This window comes from Chiroxiphia lanceolata, chromosome 18 (genome assembly GCF_009829145.1).
Source record: "Chiroxiphia lanceolata isolate bChiLan1 chromosome 18, bChiLan1.pri, whole genome shotgun sequence".
Taxonomy (NCBI): Eukaryota; Metazoa; Chordata; class Aves; order Passeriformes; family Pipridae; genus Chiroxiphia; species Chiroxiphia lanceolata.
Window position 1 is genome coordinate 11,725,348 of NC_045654.1, and position 6,000 is coordinate 11,731,347.

At 39.4% G+C, this 6,000-nt stretch overlaps 1 protein-coding gene across 1 annotated transcript in view; it reads right to left on the reverse strand.

Moving 5' to 3' along the window:
* The window catches only part of RIMBP2 (RIMS binding protein 2), a 95,012-nt gene extending 90,188 nt beyond the window's left edge, over positions 1-4,824 (reverse strand). The window contains exon 1 of the mRNA XM_032706215.1: positions 4,687-4,824. The gene's annotated coding sequence lies outside the window, so the exon portion shown is untranslated. The remainder of the gene's footprint in view (positions 1-4,686) is intronic.
* Between the last annotated feature and the right edge of the window lie 1,176 nt (positions 4,825-6,000).

Sequence of the window (6,000 nt, forward strand, 5' to 3'; positions counted from 1 at the left end):
GTGCTTGTACACTTTGTACAGCATTTCTGTGAGCTGGATTTTTGATCCAACACTTCTGGGTGTTTTTTAGCCAGTGAAAAGCAAGCCTGGTAGCTTTGAGCAGCCTTATTGCTACAGATCTGATCATTAGGACTTCTCCAGGAAACAGAGGGAAATGTTTGTCCAAATAATGATTGTCTACATTTGTGTGCTGTCAGAGAACAATTTGATTATTCATATAGATAAGGCTGTTTCTTGCCTGCACTACTCATATTACCAGCCTTGCTCACTTCAGTGGTGCTACTGGAAAAAAAATGAACACCAACACCAGGAAAAAGCCTTGCAGATGTTTAGAAAAATTAAATCTCAAGCCAAAATCAGAGACCCAGCACCTAATACACCTCTGAATTCTGCAGCAACACCACTGAGCTTAAAGATTTTTGTATAGGGTTTAGGTTTAAGGCTTGTATTTTGCAGTAAGGTCTGAATATTTCGCCTCCCACCAATTTACTGGACAAGAAGCCTTGCAAACAAGGCTACTACAAGATTCTGCAGCCTGATTCATTAGGACTAAAGTTAATTAAATCATGTTCCCTCCTCAGACATACTATTTTGTCTTAAAGATGATTAAACAAGAGGCAGATGTAATTAGGACAGGAAAAAGTATAAGTCAAAAAATTAATCTTATAATTTGTTTCAGAAAAATAAAGTGATAAATCACCTTGCCTTTTGTTTTGCTGCAGCTGAGATTCTTCAGCTTTCTTGTCTGATATGAGTATTACACTTGATGAGGCAATTTAGAGGGAAACTGGGACTGTGACAATAGACATTGCATTTAGAAGAAGGATCATATATATACAGCCAGGCTTATGCAGATGGTGCCCTTTCAGAGAGCAATCAACACAACACCGGGTGGTGAGGTTTATGAAAATATAGACTGCATCCGTAAACACACAAGCCAGATTTGAAAATATATATCTAAACTATCTCTTAAACAAAACCCCAAGTCACATCCCACCTGATAATAATTGGTTGAAGGGAAGGTTTGTGTCACTGGATGCTTGTTGGCTGGAGGGATCCAAATGAGAGGGTACAAAACACAAAAAGGAAAACCATGTGCTGCAAGCACTGCCCAGGCATGAGAAAATCTGCATTTGGTTCTTGAGCCTATCTTTGACTCTCTTGAGGTATTAATTGGCTCATTTGTTCTGTTCCTTACGGAGGAATAGAGATAAAAATGCGTCATTGCTCTTGTCTGTTTAGATCAGATTCTCTGCTCAGCTATACTGAAGTCATTTGGGGATGTCTCATAAATCTGCAGCCACAAAAGCCAAAAGCCCAAGTTTTAATATGAGAATCTGCAGAGTTTGAATATATCATATACCATAAAGGTTATCAGAAGGCCTTACATCTGAATTTCATAATGCAGCAGGATTAAGAAGAGAAATCACAACCACAGAGCTATAACACTTGAAAAATATGTATTTTTTTCCAGAAACATAAGAAGGCAGCAGTGCATCCAACACAGGCAAAAGGCCCTGACTCTGCTCAAGGCCTGACTCACCTGTGCTCTTTTGAACACCTGAGCACTCACTATGGCTCTAACTAGTCCTCCAAAAAGAAAAACAATGGAATATACATGACAAGAGTGTCTTTATTAAAAGGTCATGTTCGAGTCAACAACCTCTTGAAACTGTGGGAGTAAAAATATTGTGTTCCAGGGAGGAAAGGAAAAAGTTCAGCCTGCTTTCATGGCTGCTAATTTAATCCAGCCTTACACTGAGCACATCTCATTGTTTGAGACTTCAAATATCTTTCACTGCTTCTACTCATTCAGGAATGTAACGACCTGCTTGAACTCCGAGGAGAAAAAATGCTTTTTAAACCACATTAAGATCTATTTTTGATGGAAGTTTATTTCTCAGCCTGCAGCTAAAAAAGGCTTTTATGATGCTGGCACTGTATCAATAAATTCAAACCAGAATTCTACATTTTTCACAGGCAACAGCTAATCTAGAAACTACCATTAGAAATGGACAGCTATATAAGTCATTGCATCTGTATAGAGAGAAAATTGATGATGGAATGGTAAAGCTCATTGGGACACAGTGCCATATATTTTAAAATGCTTAAAAAAGAAAGACACAAAATGGTAAAAATTCAAATACATTATAATCAACTGCAGCATTTTTCAAAATCCAGATACTGGGTTGGCCATGGATATTGTTGGTTTCATTGCTAAAAGTCTCACACGGGTACAGGACACTGGAAAAACAGGTAACCATGAAAGGTTCCTTTTGCAGAGCCAGCTGCCTGGGCTGAACACTAATTATGATAATCAGAAGCATTCATATTTTTTATTATTACACTAAAACCCAGCCTCATCATTCTGCCATCATTAAGAGATTGCAAACCACCTCTGAACAGCAAGAAATTCAAAAATATGTTTTTCTCACAGTTTTTGCCTGTTATTATAAACACCCAATGCCCTGACCTCAGCGAACGACGACTCCAAGGGAACATTTGGGAAGCACGACAGATTCCTGCTTTGCACAGAGGCAAAAAGGCTTAAATGGAGGACAGTGTGCATTTTAGAGGAACCTGCTTATCACAGAAGACTGAAGCAACTCCAATTTCTCCACCGTGCCCGTGTGATAAGGGGCTGTCTCTCAGTGAACCGCTGTCGTTATAGAAACTCTGCTGACACGTTGCTCCTACGGTGCAAGTGGCATGATATGAGCACTAATGCCCCTTTTATCAGCCTCAGTTCCAAATTCAGAGCACTTTAATGCACAATCAGGGAGCTGCACGTCATCCCCCACAGCTGCAGGCAGTGTCAGATGCTGCTGTTGCGTGGTAACCACCAGGTAACCGGTGGGAGCCTCTTATGTTTGTGTGCATGGAGAGGCAAGGACAGGAGGCAAAGGGAGCACTGGGCTGTGGGTTAAAAATCTGGTCCCTGTTTACTAAAACACAGCCCTTTCCTCTTGCAGTGAAAGCACTGCTGAAACATTACAGTGCCAGAAAGAAAAATTGCACCTATTTTCTTCCGATCTTCAGTGGAAATGACTGAAAGTTGCTGTTATTGCTATAGCTGTGGCAATTCATTAAAAATTAAACAGGAGAGAACTGCAGGTTAAAACTGAGCCCTGAAGTACTGGGAGTACAGTACCAAAGAAACATTATTTACTATTTTGTTAGGAAATTTCAGTCCTGGCATCAGAGGATGAAGCTCTCTCGCTGCCCATACTACACCACTATATAAACAACAGTATTTTAAATAGAGTCTGATTTGGGTGTCCAAAGTTCACCCTTTATCCAGCAGGTTGCTACTGCCCAGCAACCATTTAGATTTCATGTGTTCCCCTTAAATACTGGCAGAGTGAGCAGTGAGACTCTGCCCAAAAGGTACCCAAAGGTACAGTCTGTGCTGGACAGGAATGAGCTGCTGCAAATAATCTGTTCTCAAGACCCAAATCCAAACCACTGCTGTTTGTTTTACAACACTTTACGCTTCTCCAAAGCACGAATTATTTGTGTAAAGGAAATTAACAGCAAAATCCCCACTAATTCCAATGGCATCCCAGTTTTGCCTCTTTTGTAAGTTTGCTGGGTTTGGGTCTACAAACAGCAGCCTCACCTCTCAAATGACTCCTGTTAAAGGAACTTTGACACAACATTAGAAGGTTGACTTCACTTTTTTTGCCAGAAACGTCTTTCACCAGCCCTTAACATTCAGTTCACATCACAGCTATGTAATTATTCTTTTCAGAAGCAGAGATGCAAAGAAGGCATTAACAGCCGTTCAAAATATCACATTTATGCACTTTTCTCTTGTCATATTAAAGATAATTACTTCTGATGCAATCAAACTCGTATCCTTCAAATGGATAAATCCAGCACCAAATTTAGAACCTCAAGCTTCAAGTCTCAAGCTCTCAAAGCAAAGCTTTAAGCCTTCACTTTCAGTTCAGTGAGGTACAAAGAAGAATTGGGAGAACATAAGGTTTAAAAGTGGTATGGTTTTATGAATTTTCTCCACATTATTCTGTTGGTTACTTTAGTTAGTGCTTTGAAGCACTAGTTGGTTAGTGCTTTGAAGATCAAGGGTGATATATGAGCTACATCTTACAACTCAGTCACCAAGAGATGGGGATCAACTGACTGCCAACCCTTCTAAAAGTCTCTTCTCTGAACTCAAAAGGTGCCTGAAAGCCAGAATTTGTGCAAACACGTAGAAATCCAACTGGAAAAAAATCTGCTGATGCTTAGAACTTAGGATGTACACACCAAAGCAGGTTGGAATGTGCTGATCATGACCATTAAGCACAGGATCCTGCACTTTCACTTATACATCCAGAACGAAGTATTGGAATTTCTGCTTATGCCATATTTTTGTTTACTAAATTCTCATTTCATGCTTAAGCTATGTCACAAGTACATATGTATTTCATAGAAGTATTGCTGCCATTCTACAAGATTTTAAGACATCAATACAAAATGTATTGCTTTGAAGGTGGTGGAGGTAAATCCTCCTTCTCTCAAACACTCCCCCTCAGAAATCCCCATCCCTCTGATATTGGTGCACATGCAAACAAAAAAAAAAACCCACCAACCAACCAAAGGCAGAAACATGGATTGCAAAATGAGACTTGTCTTCAAATTCATCAGCTGCCATAAAATTGCAACAACAAAGACAGGACTTACTAGAAACTGCCAGTGATGATGCTTTTGATTTAAGGTGGCGACATGAGACTGGGAAATCTGTGTCTGTTCTATAAACCGGGTCTCATCAAATATTTTCTGTGACGTTGCAGGCTGCAGACATGATGGATCATTTCCAAACTGTGCAGAATAAAAGAAAAACAAGTGACTGGTTTGTTCAAACCACATTTGTTCTGGCTGAAGAGCACTCGCTCTTCCTACCACGCAGGGGGTTCCATTAATGTTTTGCATTCGTGTGCCCCCAAAAGCTGCATGAAAGGGGTGGTTAATTATATATTACATACAACAGAAACCAATCTAAACTAATAAATTCAGCCTTGCTAAATAAACATTGTTGTCAGGGCAGGCACTGACTGAAGTCCAACATAAAACTCCAAAATATGGGTGTGGTCATTGGTCCCTTGCAGGAAATTAATTGCAGAGGGTAAACGAAAAAACTCAGTTTCTGTATTTCCTCTAAGAAATGTAGGGACATAGAACCAAGCAAGTTTGTTAGAATACCTCTGTGTTAACAACAAGTGTCCGACAAAGATTGTACAAAGCATCAATAGAAACAGAAATCCTGGAGGTTTTTTGCTGTCTCACCCACACAACTCACACAAATCCCTGGCTTAAGTGGGATCATTAGATTTGATATTTCAAGTCTTTCTGGATGGAGTCAGTCATGTCAACATTCCCAAATTCCTTTTCGAAGAAGGTTTGGGAAAAGCCACTCAAATACACTAATTTTCAGGTAAACATAATTTAATGTCAACATATTTCTGAGAAACCTGGAAAGAGCCTGAATTTGAGTTAGTTCAGAACTTCTTAATTCTCTGCTAAGCATTTTTTGTTCTGGCCAGCAATCATTCACCCTTTGCAAAATGACTCCACAGAGACCATGAATTATCAAGGTAGGCACAATACAAAGTCACTGAAACCAAAGGAATATCTCCCACTGATCTTTGGGTAAGATCCTAATTGTTTACAGCTTTGCTCCATAACCCAAGAAAAGATCCAATAAAGCAGTTCTCCCCTCAGGCAAAATTAGCTTCCCTTCCTTACACCACGAGTCAACCCATTTTAATGCCACCTGCAACAAGTAAGAATCGTGTGCATTTTAAAGCTGCTTCTTCAAGAAACATAAACACTAATGAATTAAAAATAAAAACTAAAAAAAAAAGGATTTAAAAATATTATAGCATAGCATCAGCATTGTGACAGTCTTAAAAGAATCCAAGTTTGATGTAAAGTCCAGCATGGAATGCAATTAATTTGTTCTTCCTAGTCTCAGAAGAAGATTAGTGAATTGCTAAG